The sequence below is a fragment of the Ursus arctos genome, unplaced genomic scaffold (genome assembly GCF_023065955.2).
Source record: "Ursus arctos isolate Adak ecotype North America unplaced genomic scaffold, UrsArc2.0 scaffold_4, whole genome shotgun sequence".
Lineage (NCBI taxonomy): Eukaryota > Metazoa > Chordata > Mammalia > Carnivora > Ursidae > Ursus > Ursus arctos.
The window spans coordinates 20,083,299-20,108,626 of NW_026623056.1; the positions used below are offsets into that span (position 1 = coordinate 20,083,299).

The window sequence follows — 25,328 nt, forward strand, 5'->3', positions numbered from 1 at the left end:
ACCTTAAGGCAGACCAAGAAATGTTGGACAATTGTATAAAATGCTTCATAAATAACTCATTTTTTTTTCTTCTTCTTCAAACTTCTGTCAGGTTAGTGGTCTCAATTTCTCTATTTTTGTAAGTGAAATGAGGAGGAGACAAAAACAGATTAGAGTCATAGTACCCTGATAGCCGTGAGTTATCAACCGGATTGGAATGTCAATGCTTTGGGGAATCCGTGTGTTGTTTTCTCTCTGTTATACTGAGCGTGGGATTTTTTAACAGAGATCGACTTCTGACCATGCATGGATCAGCACAAATGCAGATGTGAGCAGCCAGAGTTTGGCTCGTGCCAAGATGTAATGTCTGCCACATGTGTGAAGCTAACGCTTAACGCTCGGTGACCCACTGTGAGTGTACGTGGGAGCCATGAGAGCCAAAGCTGGTGCCGGAGGCTCAAAGAGGCCTCAGAGATCGTTAGGTGCAATGTCTTCACGTCACCCATGGGGACACGGAGGCAGAGTAAAAACCAGACTTCCTACCAGCCTCTATGGTAGTGTCGCCCTAAGATTTTCTGTCTTGCGCTGGCTAACACACAGCAGATAGGCTCGATAGGCCGATACACCTGGATTGGGAATCCGGCATAATTAGTTGTGTGACCTTCAATATATGACCTGCTTTCTTTGGGTCTCGGTTTTGTTGTCTGTCAAATGGAAACCATGCCCTACTGCCAGGACTGTCGTGAGGACAAGTTCAGTGCACGGAGGCGTGATTGTTGATGTGATTGGCAGTCCTCATCGAAGCCTGAAGAGACAGGCACGGTTGTCCTGCTTCTACAGATTCTGTCTCCCGATTTCATCTTGGTGCGTTTTAGGCTCTTGCTTCTCCAAGTTTGGTCTGAAGACCAGGAGCATCAGCATCACCTGGAAGCTTGTTAGAGATGCAGACTTCAGGCCACCCTCCAGCCCTCCGAATCAGAATCTGCATTTTAACAAGATCCCTAGGTAGTTCATATGCTCATTAGAGTTTGAGAAGCATTGTTTTATGCCTGAGATCAATGTCAAGGCCATTGGCCATGGCCTGGTGCCAGTGGCTGGCACGTTGCCAGCCTTTTCGGGGCATGCCTTCCCCATGCCTTGCGATGGCGGGAGGGAAGCCTGTGAAGTCCCTCCCTGGGAATCATGGAAGGCTGGCTTGAAGGAATCCAGCAGCCTTTATCTTTTCAACGCCTTTCATTTCCTCAGAAGTACAACTCACAGGGGTCAAACTGGGATTGCATCCCAACTCATTCTGCTCACAAAGTCCATGTTCTTTTCATTAAACCATGATGTCTCAGTCGAGAGGCACGCTGGGCTGTGCGTATGAGAACTCCCCATTCCCCCATCATGCGGATGTTTCCACACTGGCTGTTTTACTCCGTTACTCAATTCCTAGAGGGGAAGAATTAAAAAAAAAAAAAAAAAAAGGAAAAAAGCTTGAGTTGAAAGCCAGGATCCTGCAGCTTAATCAGTTATTTTCGTGTTTTAATGAGGGTGACTATTGTGAAATAAGTAATTATTAATTACTCGAAACTAATGAAATATTTTAGTTTCCTTGCTAAAAAAGCATATGGAAGCTAAAAGAAAGCATATGGGTGTTTTTCGGGAAGCATATTGGTGAATGGACAAATTACAGTGGTGCCAATATGCCTTTGCTGTCTGGCTGGGGCCATCACTGTGTGTGCTGGCATCTGAGTCCTCGTGTGTTTAAAGAGATTTTTTTAAAATTCCCATCTGATATGTGCCTTGGGTTGCCTCTGGAGTTACACAGCTCCGTCTCATACTTCTGTAGTGATTGCACTCTGACCGTGCTGGTTGAGTGTCACTCAGGACATAGCCTGTGGCATAGGTGGCTGCCATGCTTCTCTTTCCCAGATGGCTCCTGTCCTCCGCTGGAGACCCATGGGGTCTGCCCCGCCGACAGCTGCTTCTCGAGACTGGCCATCCGATGGTTTTCCACAGTGGTAGAAACAGTACCCTTTTAGACTGCAGAACGAGATGTCCTTGCTCCCCTGGGGAGCCTGTGTGAGACCCTGGGCCAGCCATTGAGTCTCTGCACGGCCGGTCTCCTCCTCGTGAGGCTGGACTGCTAGTGCCCGTGCCCCTCAGCTCACAGGCACGGCTGCACACCCAGTGTGTGGTCCGTGCCCTTTGCTCCTCCTCTCCTTTCCCCTCTGTCTCTGCCCTCTTGCTCCATATTTAGTCAGTCTGGGAAATAGCTTCATGGATTTGGAGGTGGTGGAAGCTGTCTCGCTGCTCTGGGGATTGCACACTTCTAGGCTTGGAACGATCAGAGGCAGCATGATATGCTTGAGAAGGTTCTTGGCCGAACGTCAGAAAACTGAGGTTGCGGACCAGCCTGGGCTTAATAAGCATTTACTTGGCACCTACCAAGCAGGGTGGGTTGCTAAGAAATCGAAGAAGGGAGGTGGCAGGGATGTAGAGGTGAGTGAGTTTGAGTCCGGGCCAACTGAGACTCAGTGTGATGTGTGAGCTCAATAGTTATACTCTGTGATTGAGAGAATTCGAGGAACTCTTTCTTCCTGGGGGTTTGTTATAGAAATTGGATTGGAGTTGGCTTTGGAAGATGGTTATGTGGACTTTGATGGGATGTTACAGGAAGTGGAGGGGAAAGCTCTGGCAGGCTAGAATCAGCCTCAGTCAAGACCGAGAAGCAGGTGTCTACCAGCCATGTCCAGAGAACTGGAAATGGCTAACAGAAATATCCAGTTGTGAGAAATCACTTCTTTTCTGGTGGGACTCCGTCTACTCATCTGTAACACGTGAGCTTTGGACAAGACGGTTGTCAAGAAGCTTCAACTCCAACTGGAATTCTCTTACCTCCCAGCCAGATGAGCCATTTCGCTCAACCCTGCCAGCTGACTATGGCCATGGGACAGAGCCCAGGGTCCATATGTCCTGTTCTTTTCCTACTACCCTGTGTAGCATCATGATGAGGGGTGGGTAGGGTGCCTGTTATTTATGCTGGCCTTTAATGCATAAAACACAAAATGTTAAAATGATCTGAGACATAAAACAAATGAGACATTTAGCCATCTAACATACTGATGACCCTTCTCCTGCAGCGGGACAGCTCCTCTACAGAGCCACCTCCCTTCCTGTTGCCTGTGTGGGCCTTGCTGTCCTGCCTGAAGGACCAGCTCAAAGCCCTCCTTCTAGGGAAGCCTTCTTTCTGTACCCCTTGGCTCTGAAATACAGTCTTAGCCTTGGACTTTGTTTTATAATGAAACTGTATTTTAATTGCCGTCTTTTGATGTTTCCTCACACCTGTCCCTTGCGCCTCCTGCACACACAGTATAAGGGTTCTGAATCTAGAGGCTATTTTCTGCTTCTCTGAATCCCCTTTAACTCCCAGCCGTGCCCTAGACATAATGTTCAATAAAGAAGCACATAACTATATTCTTCAACCGTTTTTCCTGCCCCCTGTTGCTTGTGTTTAAGATGGATATGAGGCTTATACATATAGGCTTAGAGAATTGCACACCTGAAAAGGGGCTTAACAACTGTCTAGGGCCCTCTCCCAGGAGAGAAATGACTGACCATACTCTACCTGCCCAGTTAGCAGCAGCTCTGAGAATGGCGACCCCGTCTGACCAAGCAGGAGAGGGACGGTTGTGGCCAGAGTTCCTGCTCACCACTCAGGCCTTGGCTGGGTTCCTCCTTTCCCTGAAGACTGTAGGCATAAAGGTGGTACCCGTGGCACTGCTGCCGTGTGAAACAGAGGGAAACAAGCAGACGTTTGTTGGGCGTCTGTTATGTGACAGGCCCTGTGACAGGTGCATTTGCAGAGTTTAGCTTGGTCAATCGTCATAAGCTAGAATTTGCCCTCTGCATGAGGGAGATGGATTGTAAGCGGGATATTTAGCAAAAGCCCTTCCTTAGAAGCTCTGATGAGCATACTATAGTAGATGGGTGCTTACCTCCCGGAACATGGGCGCAGAGCTCTGCAAAGTTGCACACCCCACTGTTTTAAGGGTCGCTGACTGTGAAGACAAGTGTAAGCAAGCTGACATTGTGATCAAGCCTGAGGTGGGCGGACCTGTATTCTCCCAAGTTTACAGCTGAGTCTTGGGAGAACCGGACTCGAGTGCCTCCCACGTGAGTGTTTGTAGTATTGGCTTGGACCCACTCTTATTACATCTGTCTCCCTCCTTTCCCCGAGCCTCCACCCCACCGACTGTGTATGTCTCTCCCCTGTTCATTTTTCTTTTCCCCATCTCTCCTTCTCCTGAGCTAACCCTGGGCAGCCTAAAGTTCTCAGGGCTACCCGGGGGCAGAGTCCCCTGCGCTGGACTGTGAAAACACTGGCAGGGAAGACGAGACACAAATCTGTTAAATACACAGTAAAAATAGCTTATGATCTATGGGACTTGGTATTAAGCAAGATGATATTAACGAAGTTTGAGCGCTGCTCTGAAATGTGGCAGCTGCGCGGGCATATTGGCTGCCTCTCCTCGCTACCTCTCGCAGCCTGTGAGCAGTGTTGCCATGACAGTCCTTGGGCTCTGTTTAGATCAGCTATTTTCTGAAGGAGCCCCTGACCTTCCCTGCAATAGAAACCGTCGATGTGGTCATGTCAGTCCCTCTTCAGAAGCAGTGTGACGGGTGAGCCCCAGTTGTCATTTAGAAACCACTGGAAGCTGTAGGTCAGGACACAGACATGGAACGTTGGGGAGTAGGACAGGCTTTTAAATATCTTGTACTCATTCACTGGATGAGAACACTAAGGCCCCATCAAGTGGTAGTGACTTGCTCAAGGTCACAGAGTGAAAGCAGAGACGAGGCTGGGACGGGAACTCGGGTCTCCTGATCTCCATCCAGTTCCAGCTGTGCCACAGTTACCCTGCCTGAGGGCCCTCTGCAGCCCAGGAGGCTGTGGATGGACATGAGCCAGGGCTGGGGACATCGTGGTCTCTAGGAATGGGTACGGGAGGTGAACAGGGAGAGGAATTTAGTGCAGAGGAGGGAATGAGGAAGTGACAGGGAGTTACTGATAGCATGGGGCTGATTGATGACCACAGTAGATGTCTGAGGTGCCACGCAGCTGTGCCCATCGGCAGAGACTCTTCCTATCCGATGCCACAGAGGAGGTCATTGAGAAGTAGATGCTTAAAGGGGCAGGAGAATAATGTCATGTTCTCTATTGCTCTGAACCCTTTCCTGACCTCCTGTAGGACCTCACAAAAGATTACCATAAGAGCCATCGTCAGCACCATCCTTTCTGGGCAGGTGCCTTATTATATAGTGTTAAGTATTCTTCAGATAGTTCTATGTGAGATGCTGACTCCTCCACAGGATTGCAGGGCCCTAGGGGATAGAAGGGATTTTTCTCCCTTTCTTTTTTCCTCCCTCCTCCTCTCCTTCCTTACCTCCCTCCCTACTGCCTTTCAAACATGGCATCTGGCATAGACCTAAATCACATATGATGAGCATACAATAAATTTTTGTTGAGTTGAACTTGGTTGAATTCAGATGACCTCTTAAAATATTTTTAGTTGACAATGAAAGTTGGCAAATGATGATTATGGGGAACAGTGTTCTCACCAATTTGGATTCTATATGATTTCTCGTACAGTCTTAATTTCCATAAAACCCAGTATGCTGTCCAGTATTATCATCATTCTACAGTGAAGAAGTGAGTCAAGGGACCTGTTCAAGTTCACTTCAAGTAATAAATGGTGCGTCCAGGTCTTCTGGTTTTAAATAACGTAATGTTACTTCTACTCTTCACCACTACTTATGGGAAGGGTGTTGTGCCATAGACAGTTGTTCAGCCTTTTCTCGAGTTTCCAACCTTTTAAAGTTGTAACCTACCTCCTTAAGAGTTTGGGAAAATAGTTATGAGGCCTCAGGTTCAAATAATGATTTGTTATAATGCTTTGGACAATACTTTAGATTTTTTTTTTCAATAAGCCAAGGAAAAAGTGTGCATTTCTATATTCCCTAATTTGTTTAAATTGAGATAAACTTCAGAATAGAGTGTAAGAATTTGTAAACTTGTAACAAATCTGGATGCATCCAGGATAGGGGGAATAAAAGGCCCTCTGCCCTAAATAAATTGACTAATTTATCTAAGAACAAAATTAGACTACTGTTGGTTGCAAAGGAAGGATGTAAGAATTTTTGAATGCTGCAGTGAAAGCCAGGACTTTGGTTGATGTTGTTTTTAGGTTCCTCTCAGCATTTGCCATATTCAGTAGGTGATATCCATTCTGCTTTCCTAACTTCTGTAGGATTTGGAAAAGTTTGATTGGTAATATTCTACATCCTTTCTGAAAAACCATGAATGTAGAACAGTCTTCTTTTTAATTTATGTCTTCCGGAAGGACACCGTTGCCTAATTGAAACTTCAGAACAGAGACACAACTTATTTGTAGTAAGTATAGTATCTTAGAGATATGTGTGTGTGTGTGTGTGTGTGTGTATATATAATACTATATATATATCTCGTGTTATAATATATACTATATATCTATAATATCTATCTATCTATATACATACTATATATAGATATATATATATATAATATATATATCTCATGTTTCCTTTCTGTATCTAACTTTCCAGGTGTTTAAGGAGGGTGAATTGAATAATAATGGCATAATGTCCAGAGAGAAAGTTGAATATATAAGACAAATATGTTTGTAAGCCTATCTCTGTAGAGTGTGGGTGTGTGATTAGCTTCTGGTCTTTTTATAAAGTTGTCTATACTTTGAAAGTATGTAATAACTTTCGAATTACCAAGGGAAAAATTGAAATTTAAACTTGGATGTTCAGGGAGATGAATATTGTACCATTTGTTTTAGAATTGTAGGTAAAATCAAAAAGTTAGAAAATTGTATTGTTTGGTGTTAGGTGGAAATCAAACACTGTATTTTCTTTGAGAAGAAAGTTTGTCTAGGATATCTTGAGTATTCTTGCAATCGTTCTAAATTTCTTGGCCCCCATGGGTGCCTGTAGTTTAATTCACTTGAATTAGTTTACTCCAGCAATGTACTATAAATAATATGCTCTAGATTAAAAAAGAAAAGAAAAAAGCAGCACTTCGTGCCTTTCTTATATGTATGAAGCAGTTTACCTTGCTTTAGAATTGCATATACGTGTTTGTTTCTCTAAGTAGATTAGAAGCACCCTGGAGACAGGAGAAGTGTTTTCTCTCTGTTTGTGACAAAGATTTTGTAAAATCAGGTGCGGTAAATTAAAAACAACTCTTACCACATCCTTTGCCTGGAGTTGACAGGCTTCTTGGGAATCTCTTTAGAAGTCATCCTATTACTCTTGAAATCCCTCTGCTTCACTCACTTTCTGTGGAATGAAGAAACGCTGTCCATCTGCCTACTTACCAAGAGACATGGGTGGTTTAGGAGTGTAGTAGCCTGTTTACATACTGGCCCAAACTGTCACTGTAAGAAAAGGTTTCATATACTTCAAAATGTTGCAGAGCTAGGAAAAATATACACATGTAATATATAGAGTGCATATATATGTACAAATATATATGATCTGTTCCTTGTCACAATATTGAACCCAACATGCTATTTACAGTAATGAATCAAAATGTCAGTTTTTAAAAATATGAAGTGTCAAAGTGTTCCCACATTGCAGGAAAGTTTGATGTGACAGTTTGTTAATCATGTGACTATTATATCAAATGTGTCTCACAATGTTTTTGCTCAGTGTTCTCTCTTGTAGGCTCCTCACACTTTTTTAGTGAATTCCCGGTTCAAGTTACTAACCCAAGGAGTACATTCATTTTACGTGTCTCCCACACCTCACAAATGCTCTGTTTTTCTGTACTTTGAATAGATTTCACATGATTTTTGAGTGGTTTGATTTTGTGCCTGACACATTTATGTATAGTGGCTAGAAAAATATATATATAAAATTCCCCTACTGTAATTTTGTTGTTTTCACTGCAGAATCATTACTTGAAACTTTAACGTGGAGAATGGATGTTTTGTGTTTCTACAACTTGGGAGCCCCAAGGTATAATTTAGGTGTCCTTATTTGCTATTGACCACTCTTTAACCTTGGGTGCATTTTTAAATTTTGTTTGGCACAGTGATTATACCAACTTCTTCATCCTATTAAAAGGGTAGAAATCATAGCTCATAAATGTTTTATATTCTAGAAAAGGCCGTATGATTTCTCTCAGGAGAATTTATGGCTGTGCTACTTGGTAGCTCAGTCAATGGATTGCTCTTAATCTTTGGGCCTCAGTTTTCCTCTGAAGAATTGTTAAGGTTCAAATTAGATCAGATCAGCAAATTTTTAACCTATGCTTCATGGAGCCCTGGGGTCCTGAGTGGATATGTGGCCTCAGATCCTGGAGTACAGGGAGAGCTGTGTGGACCCTGGGTCTTTCTGCCTGAGTAGCTGCACTCTTGGATTTGTTTTAATTTAGTTTTATATGCTATTTCATTTAAGTAGAAAGTTCCATTGCTTAAATAACCGTTTGCCTACCTGTTGGCACCCACCCTACTAGATGGATCTAGAGTCGGCATTCATTGACTCTGTGGCTCATTCCTTGAGAGTTTTTGGTGGGCAAGCATGCCAGCAGATCTCGGCTAATCTGACCTCGGGTTCCACCTGTGCATCCAGGAGGCCTGCATGGAAGTCCTTTCAATGGCCAAGGGTTCTCCATACTGAGATTCGAGACAAGGGCCACTAACTGAGATCACATCTGTGTCTGAATTTAATCCTTATGTCTTTGTAGTCTTTTTTTTTTTTTAAGATTTTATTTATTCATTTGAGAGAGAGAGAGAGAGAGAGAGAGAGAAGCAGACTCCCAGCTGAGCAGAGAGCCTGACGTGAGACTCGATCCCAGGACCCTGAGATCATGACCCGAGCTGTAGCCAGATGCTCAACTGACTGAGCCACCAGGTGCCTCACGTCTTTATAGTCTTAATAAACTTACCTTCCAATTCAGCAGATTTTTGGGTATCTAAGTCTTGACAGAGGAAGGGATAGAAGTTTTGCAGGTATTTTGTCTGCTTCTGGTCAAAGATATGAATGTTATTTAAGCTAGAGAGTTCCAGCTAGCTTGGGGAGGAGGGTTTGCATCCACAACTAGAATTTTTAATTTATCCATGACTGTCCCCTCCCTTCCACCCCATTTATATGCAGTCACCACCACCTGGATCCACTGTTCAGGGCACATTCCTGTGTCTATCCCCCAGAATGGTGTGGCAGGAGAATACGAAGTTGTGAATTCGCAAATCAAGGCAGAAACTGTAAGAATGACAAATGATTGAGGCACATGACTTAGTAACACTATAGAAAAGCCTTTAAGTATGAGCATAATAAAATCAAATTGGAGAAAATATTTCTCACAGATAAAAAAAAGTCCTAAAGATGGCAGGGAAGATGAATGTCTATTTTGCAAGATGCAGAAGCATCATTTTCAAAGTTCCTCAGGAATCAAATTACGGGATTTGTTTGATTTAACTCTTTTAATAGCTGGTATCCTGAAGGGAGAGAATGGTCAAGTCTCCAGTCCTGTGCATGACACTTTCTTATAGTGAAATGCCCCTCTGGTAATAAATTGCATAAAAACGGTGTGAGTCCAGAAGCAGGAGCTGAGTGCCAAGACAGAGTGTTCTTTTATTGAGTCACATATCAGCCACCGGGGATGCACCTGGGTTTATTTGGATGAGGGGAGGGGTGACCCAAAATGCATGTGTGGGATAATTAGGAAAAACCCCAGAGTGATTCCTGGCTCATTCTCTGAAGAAAAGGGTGAGATCAGGCAAAATGTTCTGAACAAATGTTGAGTTCTAGAAATACTGTTTCAAATCAAGCAGGAAACATTCTGTGCATACGTTTCGTCAACATGGAATGCTGTGAGGGATTGTTGGGGTGGAGGGAGATGACAGGAGGGTGAATCAAAACAAAAAGCACTCCTCTGTCTTGTTTGTTTCGTTATCTTACTTTTGCATGGACTCCTTTCTGCCTCCTTTTTCTCTTGCTAGAGTGTAAGGACCTTGAGTTCAGAGCCTTGTCTGTCTTTGTTTCCCAGTTGCCTAGAGCCATGCCTGGCTCATTTATGAGCTCAATAAATATTTACTGAATGGATGAGCAGTACTGAAAGATAGCATTATGGAGGGAAGAAACATGACAGAAAGCTGGAAAATTCTGACCTGGCCCCTTCTAAGCTCTCTGGGACTTTTACTTAATGCTTATTGAGTTAGGCATTATTCTGAGCACTTCGCACCATAAACTCACTCCATCCTCATAACCAGTCTCTGAGGAAGGTATAGGTATTCCTACCATTTCACAGAGGAAAAACTGAGAGCTGGAGTCTTCACCCAACTAGCTCTGGGTCATATGTTCATAAAAGGCAAAGCCAGGAGTTGAACTCGGATAGTCTGGCTCTAGAAGCTGCTCTCTTAACCACTAAGCTATATTGTCTCTGTGCAGTGAGTGTAATGTTCTGTCTCCTCGCACACTGGAAGGCTGGAACAAGATGATAGGCGTGTGAAGTATTAGGGAGGGGGTGAACCACTGGGTGAGGGTGAGACAGCACATAGACAGCTATGATTTAAAGTAGAAAGTAGAACCTTGGCGAGAAAGTTCAGAGAAGAAAAAAGAACCAGTACTTCCAACGGGGATGCAGGGCAGGGAATTAAGGAAGTCTTCCTGGGGGAAGTGACATTTGGGTAAACCTGGAATGAATGGGATTTTGGTAAAGGGAGATGCTTTCTAAGCAAATGGAACAAATGATAGAATCGAGGTACCAATGTGCACGTTGGTGGAACAGAAGGTGTCAGTGCATCACATGTTGATTAGGTTAGCAGACCCTGAGCGTGGAGGCCTGGGGAAGGGAGGGGGCTTGTGAGGGGAGGGGAGGAAACTGTGAGCCTGGTCGTGAATGGGAAGACGATCAAGCATCACAGAAAAACTTGAGCAGCTCCACATTCTTTCTGGGAGTTGACGATAGGCAGATAGCTAATGCCTGCCTTCCCTAGATCATGCTTTGACTCGTTGTTTTCTTATGCCTGGTCCATAAATACTAGTCAAGTTGATTCCACTCTAAAAAGAGTGGTCGCATAAGGCTGAGAAATGCCGCATACTCTGGCGCCCTCTTAGGTATTGACGATGTACGGTAGCTTCTTTTAGGAAGCCCCGTGGGACAGCCCTCAGCTTGCTTTCATTTGACTCTGGCACTTTGTTTTTTTGCCTTCGAGCAACTCCAGTTAATGTCCCCGAGGAGACACCCTTTGGGAGACCCCCAGCCAACCAGCTGGACTCACTCGTGTCCATTTTCTGACAGATCATCTAAGACTCGAGCTAGGTCTGTTCTCAGGGCAGCCCAGAGTCCCATCTGAAAGAAGAAGTTAGAGCACGTGTGCCTGTAGAAATTACGTGTCGTGTAGAAAGCAAGCTGCGTTCAAGATAAACTTGAGGGCCTGCAGCCCCTCCAAAAAAGTGAGAGTGAGAAGCAGGAAGTGAAGGAGGCTTAGGTCTTGAAATGGGATGTGCCTGAGTGTGTTGGTTACACCAACCACGGGAACTCCCCTAGCAGGCTGCCTTGTGAACAGTTTTGAGACAACAGCGTCAATGTCAGTAGCTCACCGCCTGGCCCCAGAGAGGGCTCAGTGCCTAGTTCACAGCCTCCAAGGGCCTGGCAGCGAAAAGAAGGCTGCGTTGTGTCTCCTCCGTGCCGGACCCTCCATCAGGACCTGCCATGTAAAATGTCCTCACTTACTCCCCTCCACGATCCGACTGGGTCAGGATTATGAATGTCTTCTTTTACAGAAGAGGATGCCGGACCCCAGGGCGCCTCGCTTGTGCTGAGTAGATCATGTTTTTGATCTCAGACCTTTGCCACGGTCCTTTCCCTCCTTGTCTGCCTGGTGGACTTGTGTTCCTCCAGGTTGTATATAAGAGAGGCTCTCCTCTGAAGAGTCTCTGAACCGTGTGCGGCCTCTTGTCTTGAATTGCGTGATGGTCTTGTTCATGATGTGTGCGTGCTTTCTCTCCAGATTCAGAACTTGGGTCTGAGTGACCCGGGGGTCCACGTGCTTCGATGGCCCTGCTGGCCTGCATTTGGCATTCTCTACAGTCCAGCTTTGACGGAAACTTTTCAGACCTAGTCTTTCAGAGGATATGCTGCCTCTCCAGTCCATTGTTCTAGATCTGCTTGGCTGACTTAATTTGGAGTTTTCTAGATTCTAGGGCTCCTTGTTTTTAATGTCATTTCCCCACTCCTGCAACCTAGCTGTTACCTTCTTATTGATCCAGGCCCTGTCTTAGCTGTCAAGCAGTCCTTTTCAAATTTGGCATGCGCTGGAATCACCTGGGATGGTGCAGTTGCTATAAAGCTCTATTTCATTAGGGATGTAGATTACACCCCCTCTCAGAGATTATGGTCCAGTAGATCTGAGAGCACAGTGTGGGAGAATTTGTGTTTCTGATGAGCTTCTGGATGATTCTGAAACTGTCAGTTTGTGGGCTTACTTTCATTAGCATGCGTTTTAAGTACAGTTCAAGACCCCTGTTTTCCAGGAAATTTAACTGACTATCTTAACCCAAAGTAGTTTCTTTTTTTCTCTGTCTCTTTCTTCTTCTTTTATATGTTCATGGAACCCATTTCATACTTTATCTGAATTAGGTAACTTTTCATTCATCTAGTCTCAGGGGCTCCACGACTGACTTCTGGTGCCTTGTTAAACACTTCACATAAGAGAGACAACTTTTTATAAATGAACACAACTCTGGGTGGGGTATCATGAATCCTGAGTTCACATCTTGTCATCGCTTCCGTGAACTTTGTGTTTTCGGGACAAATCTGGTGGAGTTGAGTTTCGTCATCTCTAAAATAATTATTCCATTTCCTCATGCTGCAGAAACTCATAGAGAAGATCAAATGGGATAGTGATATTTAAGGGCTATACAAATACAGTGATATTCATAGTAAATTATTGTTGGTGTTTTGTGTTGTAGAGTTGACTCATTCACTTTATCATCAATGATGAAGCATGAAGGAAATGTTATTGTTTTCAATGAAATGTGGACTGGAGGGTGAGGCTGAAGCGATCCTGGGATTTCAAGAAAGCACTGTGGGTTCCTGGAAATGATTCTCGCACCAGCAATTGTGAGCTTGTGTTCAGGACAGAAAAGCAATGTACACGTATACTGCCCTTCTGTCTTTAGGGAGACTAGGACAACGATTATGAAAATTGTGTTCATGTTCCGAACTTCTCATGTAAACTTGAGAAGAGCAATGAAATATTGATAGTGGTTGTCACTTATAAAGCGTTTGTAGGATGATTGCTAGTGGGTAAGTTGATAAATCCTTAAATGTATGTTTTCTATAATAAGAATACCTAAAAAAGGAAGTATTCTCGTCTCGGTTTTGTTCAGAAAGCCTATCCATCCCTTAAATGCTTGCTATGTATGCAAAGCCTAGACCTGGCCCTGAGGAATCGAAATATGGGTAAATGTAATTTCTTCTTTCATGGAGTTTATAATCCAGTGGGAGACCCAAACACATAAATAACTAGCTGTTTTACCAAGCAAATCGACGTAGGTGACAAAGGAGAGGTATAGGCAGCATGCTGGGGGAGCCTGGGGAAGGGTTTCAGTGGGTGTAGAATGGGGGAGAAGCTTCCCCGAGGAGATGGCAGTTGAGCACACCTTTAAGAACTGAAAGGATTTCAGCAAATAGACTTTTCGGTTGGAACAAGCCAGACGAAGAGAAGGTACATTAGTACTAGCTCTAGGCATTTCCTACCGTGTTTTATCGCCAAGGGTATGGGAAAAGTGTCAGTGTACACACGTGAGAACATTTTGTAAAGATCTCCTGCTGATTTTTCTGGTCCAACTGACTCTACTTATTTTATTTCTTTTCGTATGTGCATCCCCTCCTTCTTTATACAGTTTTCCGTGCTTGGGTTTTCTTTCCTGGTTGTTCTCCTTTATTTGTTGCAAAATTGGCTTACCCTCGCTACCATACCCCTTGGACCACCTCTTTCTCTTGTTCCAGATACTTCAAAGCCCTCTTCCATTTTTTACTCCCTAGCTCTTGTTTTCACTTGCGGCATTAATGGCAGCTTTTTTATTTCCTCGCAGTGATTAGATTGATGTGTTTGCAATATGAAGACACTACTCTTTCTTCTCTGGGCTCTGGATCATCACGTCTGTAATGCCAAAGTCAAGTCAGTACTTCCATGTGTATAGTTTCTGTGTGGCCCAGAGAAGATAGGGTCACAGCGAGAGGAAACAGGTTGTTAAAATCTGTTGGCACGAAATGTCAGGTGCCTGGCTTGTCTGAGAATGCAAGGTACACTATATTCTGTGGCGTGGCACGTTAGCAGCTTCTGATGTTCGGAGCCTTACATTTTGATACTTTTAATAATGCAATATAACTTTACGTCAACTGAATCCAGGCAATTTCACCATCCACTACATTATTAATTCCAGATGGGAAAATTCATTAGGGTTCAAATTTTGTTTGAGGCCCAACTGTTTCTTAAATTATTATTACAATTATTATCTATTTATTTTTTTACAACTGATGGGAAGGGAAATTTAACAGCTGTGTGATTAGCAGGGCATGAAATTAAAAATGTTTTGCACAGAATCAAGAGGTTGTTTACTACAGAATTCCTCAGCTGAGAATTAAGTATCATTAAGATTGGCCACAAGATGCTCTCTTTTACCATTTAAGTTCGATTCTTCACATCTAGTTCTTTGCTAAAAGGACTCTAACCATTTCTGGAAGGAAAACGCTGGTCACATCATCACAAAGCATTTCTAATGTTTACGGTCACGGTAACAGCCATGTTTCTGTCACTCACAAGTGAACAGCGCGACTAGGAGTTCGGCCTCACTGCTCATAGCAAAATCGAGTAAGTCCCAGTTTGAGGAAGTCCGGTCAGTGAGAAAGGGCCGTAGCCATCAGCGGCTTGGTTCTTCTGCTCTCAGCTTCCAAGAGTGTCCCCTTTCTGGGAGCGCAGGTGCAGACTCTAGAATGATGATGTTTATCCTCACCTTTTCCTTTACTCAGTTCATGCCATTTCTTGGGCCCTTTTCCAAAAATCTCTCCTTTGGGTTCTAGAAAGTACCACACGGCACTGGCTTCGTGTGGGATGTCGGCAGCCCTCTGCAGAAGCTGCAAAGCAGGAGGGTCAGACCCATCGGCTGGAGTCTCTCTGCCGAGTCCGAAGCCGGTTTCCTCTGTTTCCTCCCTTGAGTGGCATGTGCTGTCGGCAATTCGTTTGCCCCATCCCCTTATTTAATGGAGGTGAAAACACTACCTACCTCCAAGGTTACTCTGAGGATTAGAAGAGTTAGTACCTGGAAAACGTTGAGGGCTCTGCCTGACTTACAGTTTACGCTTGGTCACTCTTAAGGGGACGCATTGTTCAATGTGTGGAGGTCTTTCACACACATTCCGACCCAGCCTTGCTGAGCTCTCGGCCTGGGATTTTTCATCTCTTCCTGACTTCTTTGTCTTTAAATAGAGTCTTTTCTGTATGATAATTATTTACATACCTGTCTTAACTCTTTAGACAGGCTTTATGTTTATATTCAATGAATTCAACTAGACCCAGTCTCTGCCCTTAAGAAATTATTTCTCTGTGGAGGGGAGGGGGTTGGTGAAAGTTAATGGAGGTAACTCTTACTGGAGAGAGAGTTGGCTAGACTAGCAATCTCCCCAGTAAGAGTTATGATATTTATATAGTATCTCTCATATAGGGATTTGTGGTCATTAAAGGAGAGAGACGTTAGTTTTGGTGGGATTGGAGACAAACGTGGAGAGAATGAAGGAAGTCTGCCTGGAGGAGGAAGCATTTGATGTGGGACCTGAACACTGGGTGGAATGTGACCTGGTAGAAAAGGGGAAAAGCCTCCCCAGGCTAAGTGAAGTGTGTGAACTGCACCTGATTTTTTGTTTCCCATGTGCTGGCCACCGTCCAGGCCCTTTGGAGAGCTGCTGTTGCAGATGGAACCTCCCATGGAAAGCCAGTGAGTGTGTGAGTGAGGCTTTATAGTCTCTGGGTCCTGTCTAAAAAGTGGACAGAGGAGCCACGCCCTGTCCCAGCTTATATCCTAGGTGTCTTTGAAAAGGGGTTGCTTTTAGGTGGGGGTGGGAGAGAGGAAGACTAGGAGAGATAAAGGCAGGAAATGAGGGGCTTTTGTAGAGGGATTATGAGAATGAAAGCTGTTGAGTGCTTTATCTTTTTCTCTCAGATCACTTTCGGGGGTGGTATAAGTACTTTACTCCACCCCCCTCTTTAAATATCCAAGTATCCCTCTTTTCTCCTTATCTGTACTTTTTCTTAGGAGCCAGTATTAAAATTACTCTTGTCCTCTGCCCTTAAAATAAATCTGGGTGGGGTTATGCAAGAGAGAATTTCCTGGAATACATTACTTGCTGGGCAATAGATCTGGGTGTTTAAATACCTTTCCTGTAGAAGAAGGTCATTATAAGTGGGGATGCTCCCAGCAAGCCTGTGGTGGTTGATGAGTATGTTTCCACACTGTGGCTGCCCTGCCTCAGCTCTCTGCCATGTCAGGGTGGTTTTAAATTTACTGTCACTTTTAGCAAGTGACCTGATGAGGCAGGCACCATAATGTGCCTGTGGCTGCCCAGACATTACCTGGCGTGGCTGCAAAATACTGAGGCTGGAGTTGTAGCACCGCCCTGGAACATGTCCTTGCAAGTACTAGAGTCAGCCAAGCAGCGCTTTTTGTGGGGGTGCTGTTCTGACATGGGGAGCGCTTGTCCCTGAGTTGCTGCCATTGCTCGAAACATTTGTGGCATTGCCTGTGGGTGAGGCACCCCCAACGTCAGCGACTCATGAGATGTGAGACCGTGAAATCCACTTACCGCATTCTGAGTGTGGGGAAACTGAGGCCTTGATACAAATATTGTTGAGCACAGTGGTCTTTCGTGTGGACAGGGAGCGTCCGATCTCAATTACCTTGTGAGCTTTCTCCATCCTTAAAGAACATGGAGTCTGAGTAAAGCCTATGCATAATTAGAAAGAAAAAGAGAGAGAAAGAGAAAAAGGAAAAAAAAAAAGTTCCCTTAGCATTGCCCGATATCACAGAGTGTATCTGTAGCATAGGGAGGACCGAGCGAGGCCTCTTAGGGTACGGACCCTGTATTACAAGAAAGTCTCAAGAAGTGGAAATCACTTTGAATGTCAAAGGCTTTGGTTGGTTATTGTGACATCTGTTATAAAATCTGGGGTAGGTGAAGGTAGAGTCAAACCTAGAAGTTTCTAGTTGAATTGTAGCCCTTACCTTTCAGGGGTAGAGATGCTGTCAGCAGTAGAGCTGTGTTCTTGTCATAATCCCTTGTCATTTGCATGGCAGCATTTCCTCAGATGTGCTCAGTGGAATTCTAGCTCCACAAATGGCCACATGAATTCGGGAATCAGCTGTTTTTATACGCCCCTCGTGTTGGAGAATTCTTCATGCATCTCTTAGCAAGATTAACTTGGAGAAGTCCTGTAGGTAAAAGCATTAGCCACAACATTCCTTAAATTCAGGTTTTGTCAGATTTATTTTATAATGGAACCATTTTGTGGACAGTTTCCCAGACTCGAGTTTTGTGGAACATTCTTTGGATAGCATGACTTTATTGTTAAAATTCTTAAGGTTCACATCTGTCATCTTGTAATAATCTCCTGGGAAATATAAAGTCATTTGGACTACACTACGGATCTTTGTCTGCCCTCCCTTCACCATAGGAAGAATTACAGGTTTATTTCAGGATCAAACACTTTGCAAATGAAATGTTGTTAGGAGGGGAGGAAAAAAAAACCTTCTAGAGCCTAATAATTGCAGAAAGAAGACAGTGTTATAGCAGTCAAACCCAATTTTGTGAATTAGGGCTTTAACTTGGGGAGTTGTTCCTGAAAATAGCTTGTTTTTAAGCAAAACTTTGTTGGCTTTTGGTGGTAGGCTTTTTTCACCATCAAAGGCACAAATATGGGTGATTTTAAACTGTGGCATGTTTCTTGCATTCAAAACCAAGGCTTATGGAGGAAACAACACTTTTATTTTTTTTTAACTTTTCTGAAAAGCTGGTTTGACCATTATGGCATTTTCTTCTGTTTATTTAGGATATTAACTTTCTTTCTTTCGTTTGTTCTTTCGTTTTTGTTCTTGTGTTTTTTGTTCTTGTTCTTGTTCTTTTTTTTTTTTTTTTCCTTTAAGTTGGAAGGGTCCTTGTTGATCTGCCCAAGCCTGCACTTGACAGATGAGGAAATAAAAGGCCCAGAAGGCTTTGGTACCCTTCCTTAATTCACTCTCCTGGTTAGTGACAAAACCAGAACGCAAATCAAGATCTCTCATTTATCTGTTCAGTACTTTTTTTTTTTTTTTTTTTTTTAGTAGTGTACTCTTAAAAAGAAAGGAGTTATTGGGGCGCCTGGGTGGCACAGTCGGTTAAGCATCTGACTCTTGGTTTTGGCTCAGGTCATGATCTCAGGGTTGTGAGATCGAGCCCCGCGTCGAGCTCTGCGCTCAGCGCTCAGCGGAGAGTCGGCTTGAGACACTCTCTCTCCCTCTCCCTCTGCCCCTCTTGCTCATGCTCTCTCTCTCAAATAAATAAATCTTTTTTTTTTTTAAGAAAGGAATTATTTGTTTCTCTTGATTAGATAGTAGGTAGGTAGATAGCCGCATCCATACATTGAAACATACATACATGGATGAAAGATAAAAGCCCGTAATTAGAAACTCTTTTACTTTTAAGGTACAAAGACTGTTCCTGGTCCTTTGGCTGTCACCCACGCCAGGCCAGTCCTTCGTTAGTATTTGCTTGAGAAATGTATTCACTTCAGTGGACGAGATATGCATGAAAAGAGAGGCTCATGCCCCACATTTCATCTCTCGGTCTCATTTCTGGCTGAGGGATTCACGCCGAGGTGGTGGTTGAAGTCTCCGTGGTGAGGAGGACTGGCTCATCACCAGCTGCTCCAGGGCCATGGCTTAGTTATCAGCCACTGAGTGGTTATTTCTCTCCCTTGCTCCCTGTCCCTCCCAGTTCCAGCTTCTTCTTTGCCCATCACCTCTGTCTAAGCAGGAAGGTCATCTCGTTGCATAGGTGGGACAGAAAGTTCGGCTCCAAGGAAGATATTCCTTCTTCCAGGTGTAAGCCAGCTGCAGCAAAAGCAAAATGAAATGCTCATGCCTTTAAGTTTCTTCCTTTAGGTGAGAGGATTTGTTAGAGTAGAGGTCATGGGCAGGTCCCCGTTAGAAATCTCTAGTCCCGGGGTGCCTGGGTGGCACCACGGTTAAGCGTCTGCCTTCAGCTCAGGGCGTGATCGCGGAGTTGTGGGATCGAGCCCCGCATCGGGCTCCTCTGCTGTGAGCCTGCTTCTTCCTCTCCCACTCCCCCCGCTTGTGTTCCCTCTCTCGCTGGCTGTCTCTATCTCTGTCAAATAAATAAATAAAATCTTTAAAAAAAAAAAAAAAGAAATCTCTAGTCCCATGTTCGCTGTTATTTGTGCTGTGGTAGCACGGGAAAGGAAGCACACTGGTCTGGCTGATGGAGAACATGGGTTTCGGGCTGCACTTCTCTGCCCATGGGCTACGGGATTCCTGGGGAAACCAAGAAACCTTGCTGAGCCTCGTTTGACCCCCATCTCCGCAGGGCTGGGGGCATCATGATTCCTGGAGTTGTCGTGGGGATTAAATGAGATATGGATACGAACAGTCTTTGTGAACTACGAAGCACCTATACATAGGTTATTTATACGGGCATTACTATTATCCGTGGTAATGACAAACGCAGAAGCACCGCTGCCTTTGAGCCAGGCAGCGTTTTCTGCATCATGCGTCTATTAGCGAACAATGCAGACAGCAGCTCTGTGTGCCAGTGCACAGCCCCGGGCATCATAAATCACCGGGCCTGGCAGCTCACTGGGATCCGGTAAGGTGACTTATTAAGTGGGTGTGGGCACGTCCCTTCCCTTCCCTCCGCTTGAGTTGTATTTTTTGGTAAAAGAAGCACTTGGGCTCTGGTTGAATGTCAGGCCCTGCCTGTTCTGGCATTTGGGATCTCGTTCCCCGGCGTTTTGTCCCTCACCGGCTCCGTCACTGATGACTAATCAGGACTCACCTGGAACTGAGGGCTACCGTAATCTTCTCACACACGCACCGAGTGTTCGTGTCACTTTCCCACGGCTGCCCAGCCCGTAAGTGTTGGAGCCGGTGCGCAGATCTGGCTCTCCTGCCCCCGAGTGATGGCAGCGGCTAGATCTGACCTAGGTCCAGGGATCCCGGTGTACCCTGCTGTCAGACTCCTCGTCTAATCAGCTTCATGAGGATCATTGCACGCTTAGGTTTGCGGTACTCGTTGTCATTTAACTGCCCAGTTAGCTCCCCCGTGTCTTGACTGCAAGGTTTTCAGTACTGGAATGTGGATTACCAGCATCTGACGCTGACGCAGGGTTTGGCACATGGTCATGTCCCCCTTTACCCACACGGTTTTTCTGTCCACCCTCCAGACTCCTCTCATCCCTCAGGGAGGTCTGCCACTGACGTGTGCCTAAACTGTGTTTGGCAGCATGACCTTTTCACGTCGAAAACTGCTTGAGGAGGCTGCTGGGGCATGACGCTGGACAAGTATCCACAGGGGAAACGTGTTTCAAGCTGCAGCCCGTTTGTTTCCTGCAGGGCATGTGCACTCTGACCTTCTCATGGTTGCTTAACTCTGCCAGTCTTTTGGCTGCTCTCGCTTTCGTTTTGCTTTGAGTGATTTTATGTTTCTAAAGGCCTGGTTTTCTTGGTCCAACACAAGATTTGGAGCCTCCTTGCATCTGGGAAAAGAGTCACACCCATTGGAGTTGGGAGAAAATGGACTCTTAGAACCCCAAGGAAATGGACATCAATCTCGGACTGTGGACATCTTCCATCTCTGTCTCTGCCTTCTTTGTCTGCTGCTGTTCCAACATCGCTTATTGGGTCCAGCTTGCTTGGACCATTGCCTTTGCTCCTAACCCATTCACATGTGCTATTGTACCATCAATACAGCACGAATAGTGTGACCCGCTGTGCAGTTCGTTTATTCATCCATCTGCACGTGGATTATGTGATATTATCTACCTGTTAGACACCGAAGCAGGTACAGTTGTTGATACCAAAACGAATTAGACACAATCCCTGTTTTCTTTTCTCTTTTCTTTTCTTTTCTTTTTTCTTTTCTTTTCTTTTCTTTTCAAGATTTTATTTGACACAGAGAGAGCACAAGCAAGGGGAGCAACAGGCAGAGGGAAGGGGAGAAGCAGGCCTCCCACTGAGCAGGAAGCCCGATGCAGGGCTCGATCCCAGGACCCTGGGATCATGTTCTGAGCTGAAGGCAGATGCTTAACCGACTGAGCCACCCAGGTGGCCCCCCAGTCCTTGTTTTCAAGAACCTAATACTTTGAGCAGGGAGAGGTCATTAATTCAATCAACGAGTAGTTCTTGAGTGCCTACCATGACCAAGTATCAGGACTTTAACCAGAACTGTGGATACCGGGCAGATACAAGCCCTCTCATCACAGGGCTTCCGGTCCAGGAATGACCATGACCACATATTCATAATTTCACAGATACTTATGTAATTATGGTTGTGATACATACCACAAAGGTGCATGCTGTTGTGGGAATATTAAATACTTTTTGTTCTCTGGCCTAGTTTGTGGGCAAGGTATGTTTCCCCAAAGAAATGGATTTAGCCAGGTAAAGATGGTACTGGACAGTGGGCTTGGGCATAAACACCTCTCATCTGAGGTACAAAACGGTCAGAACTCAGCTTAAGTGTGGAAGTTGAGAGCATCAACAAAACTCTTTTCAGTGTATGTATATTTTTGCTGCCCCCTCTATAAATGGCAGGCTTTTGTAATATCGTGACCTGTCTTAGTAATTGTAAATTGACTTAAGAAAAAAATTTTCTGTTTTTCCTTCTACTTAAATGTGTTAAAATAATTCACTGTATTTCATATGTATGCCCAAGGTCTTTGAATCCAATTAGAAAGAAAAACATTTTCTTTTATGTCATTGTTGAGAAACACAAAAATAAATGACTGGTAAAGAGAAACCCACATACAAGTGCCTTGAGCTTTCTGCTGGAATCTGGGAGTGTCTTGTTGTTAGACATGGTTTCAGACGTATCATTTTCCTTCTGCAGGTATTAATTTATTTATCGAGAGGGCCTCGCTTAGGTTAAGTATTTTACTGGACTGTTGGAGGTGAGAAGAAGGGTATAGGCAGAGCTGCTGTTTACTGCCCTTCAGATAATGTCGTGTTCGATGGCGGGAGGGCAAGTGGAACTCAAGCCCTACCCTCTGTTTGCCAACCCAAGACCAGGTGCGTTTTCCTGATGTGCACAAAAGAAACTAATGGTTAGCAGAGGCCTAGCTATGGAAATGTCTTGCACAGGTTTGTTTTTCTCTGAAAGCGCTCATAGTTTAGTGGGGGAGGCAGACACGGGAAGAACTAAACATAATTATATTGCCAGCTAGAATGAGAGATGTTAACTGGAGGTACAAATAACATTCTGAGGGAGCTCAATTGAAGGATTTTAACTCTAACAGAGTGGGGAGAATAAATTTATACACATCAAAGAGCTTAGGGGGATGGGTACATCTTTTTTCTTTCTTTCCTTCTTTCTTTTCCTCCTGCCCCCATCTCTCCCTTCCTTCCTTCCTTCCTTCCTTCCTTCCTTCCTTCCTTCCTTCCTTCCTTCCTCTCTCTCTTTCTTCCTTTCTCTCTTTCTTTCTTTCTTTCTCTCTCTCTCTCTCTCTCTCTCTCTCTTTCTTTCTTTCTTTCTTTCTTTCTTCTCAATAAGAGCTTTATTGAGATCTAATTCATATATCATACAATTAACTCTTTTAAAGCATACAATTCAGTGGTTTTTATTATGTTCACAGAGTTGTACAACTGTCATGAAAAATCAATTTTGGAACATTTTCTCCACCTCAAAAAGAAATCCACACCCGTTGGCAGTCACTCCTTACTTCCCCAAACCTCCTTCATCTAGTCCTGAGCAGCCACTAATCTGCTTTCTGCTCTGTAGAGTTGCCTATTCTGGACGTTTCCTATAAATGAAATCATATAATGGGTAGCCTTCTTTAACAGGATTCACCTAGTGCGTTATTTCCCAGTCCCATCCTTGCTGTGGCATGACGAGTAGGTGTTCGAGTGCTGTAGAGTGGAAGGAAGTGTGCCCCAAATGATGCACGAGAGTGAGCCAAGAGAAGGTTGCTGTAGAGTGGAAGGAAGTGTGCCCCAAATGATGCATGAGAGTGAGCCAAGAGAAAGACCTTCTTAAGAAGGTATGGACTATGTTCAAGAGGCTGAAAGGAGAATATTGGATGGACTCTGCAGAGTGGGGCCTATGCGGGGCCATGATGGGAAATGTTGTTTGAAATATAATTTGAAAGCGGAATTTGAAAAATAAGAATAAATTCGAGCTTTTTTCAGGATGCAAATGTTTTTGAAAGGGAGTAATATGACCTGGTGGATAGAATAGGAAGAAAAATGGATAATTCATACCGTAAGGTCACCCAGGTTAGCAGTGGTGAGCCAGGTGTGAAATAATTATACCTAATTCCCAGTACTGTGTCCTCATATTCTGCTGCCTTTTACTCCATGTTTGTTAGCTGCAGTAAGTACAAAAAGTGCACATGACTCTTTCTGTTGTAATTATTTTTTAGACTATTCGAAGTGTGTGGAAAAATAAACCTGCCTAGGTTATAGTTGAAAATGCTATTCCCTCAGCACTTGGGATGAGGCAGCATTTTCGTGGTCAGGTCCACGATGTATATTTTTCTCACATCATGAGGAGACAGGCCCTCTCTCACCCACTCCGTTGCCTCTGTAGGCATGCTGTTTTGGATGGAGTCTTGTATCAGTCAGTGCGGGCTGCCGTAACAAAATGTTATAGCCCGAGTGGCCTAAGCAACAGAATTTTATCCATTTTGTCCATTTCTTTTTTGTGGTTCTGGAGGCTAGAAGTCTGCGATCAGGGTGTCAGTATGTTCAGGATCTGGTGAGAACGCTTTTCCAGGCCTGTGGAAGACCGCCTTCTCTTGGTGTCCTCATAGGGCGGGGGGGGGGGGGGGATGGAGCAAGCTCTCTGGGATCTTTTCTTATAAGGGCACCAGTTTCATCATTCGGGCCCCTCCCTCATCCAAACCTAATTATCTCCTAAAGGCCCCACCTCCAAATATCGCTTTGGGGGTTAAGGCCTCAACATGCAAATTTGCGGGGGGCACAGTTCAGTCCATTGCAGTGTCTCACTTGTTATGATCTCCTTTTGACTTGTGGCCTTGGGTATGTTCCTTCTATTTGACAGACTTCTGCTAATCACACGGAAGTCAGAGGTGTCCTAGTGGAGCTTGCCCCTACGTGTGCTTCTCTGGAAGCCTACAGAAATCCCTCAGTGTTTGTTTCTGTGCTGCTCACGTCACAAGAGGAAGGATTGCAAGAGGAGGGATTTTAGAGGTGATCTGGTTTAAGGACTATGAAATGAAGGGTTAGTTGTCCATGAGCCTCCTGAAATTGTTGGCATAATTCTCAGTATTTGTGTGGGGGGTGTATTCTCCGCTCTCCCTTCTCTGTCAGAATCTCAGCAGGTTTTGTGTCCCTCCAAAGACACTAATAATTTTGAGCTCCTTACTTACTTCATTAACTCTTTGCAACTCATCTTCATGGGTTAGGAAGCTAAGTAGAGGGTTCAGTCAATTTGCCCAAGGTCACGGAGCTAGGAAGTGACCAAACCCTGGTTCAGACTGTGCAGTCTGACGCCAGAGCCTGTGGTCCTCATGCTCGTGCATTCTTAACCTGCACATCCTTTGCATTACTCTGTTCTACCTGTTTTAGACTCTGGAGTTGACTGGCCCTCATTTAATAACTGGTAGTAGAGACCCAGAAACACATCCACGATGGTGCTATGATTAAAGACACATCGCCGTCAGCATGTGATACAAACCCAAAGTCAAATCTTGAGACTTCAACACATAGCTTTAAAATAACTTAAAAATGCTCCATTTTGACCTTTGGTTCTGCCACTGAGTCTGTTCTTGTCCTTTCCTCCCTCATGTCTCCTTTTCCTCTTCCCCGTCCCTCTCTCCTCTCCTCTCTCTCTCTCCTGTCTTCTGTCAACAAGCTCTATCGAATAGTCCCCTCATTCAGAGCTGAGATGGGATTACTAGCCATCGAGTGTTTTACTGTTCCTAACATGGTTTTATGGCTGGGGACCTGGGGACTGTCCAACTCCCCTGTAACCTCTAGAGGATTCTCCAGGGAGCTCTCATATGTGAAACCATGTTGAGGGAAGGCAA

At 44.5% G+C, this 25,328-nt stretch overlaps 1 protein-coding gene and 2 long non-coding RNA genes across 37 annotated transcripts in view; 1 reads left to right on the plus strand and 2 right to left on the minus strand.

Moving 5' to 3' along the window:
• The window catches only part of LPP (LIM domain containing preferred translocation partner in lipoma), a 655,397-nt gene that overhangs the window by 168,329 nt on the left and 461,740 nt on the right, over positions 1-25,328 (plus strand). The window lies entirely within an intron of this gene.
• On the minus strand, positions 1,371-3,865 carry LOC130542689 (uncharacterized). Its single transcript, XR_008957401.1, has 2 exons — positions 3,590-3,865; positions 1,371-1,410 (listed from the first exon to the last, which is right to left on the minus strand). It is a non-coding gene; the product is annotated as an uncharacterized LOC130542689 (long non-coding RNA).
• LOC130542690 (uncharacterized) lies at positions 13,955-17,502 on the minus strand. The gene is made up of 2 exons (XR_008957402.1): positions 17,296-17,502; positions 13,955-17,017 (listed from the first exon to the last, which is right to left on the minus strand). It is a non-coding gene; the product is annotated as an uncharacterized LOC130542690 (long non-coding RNA).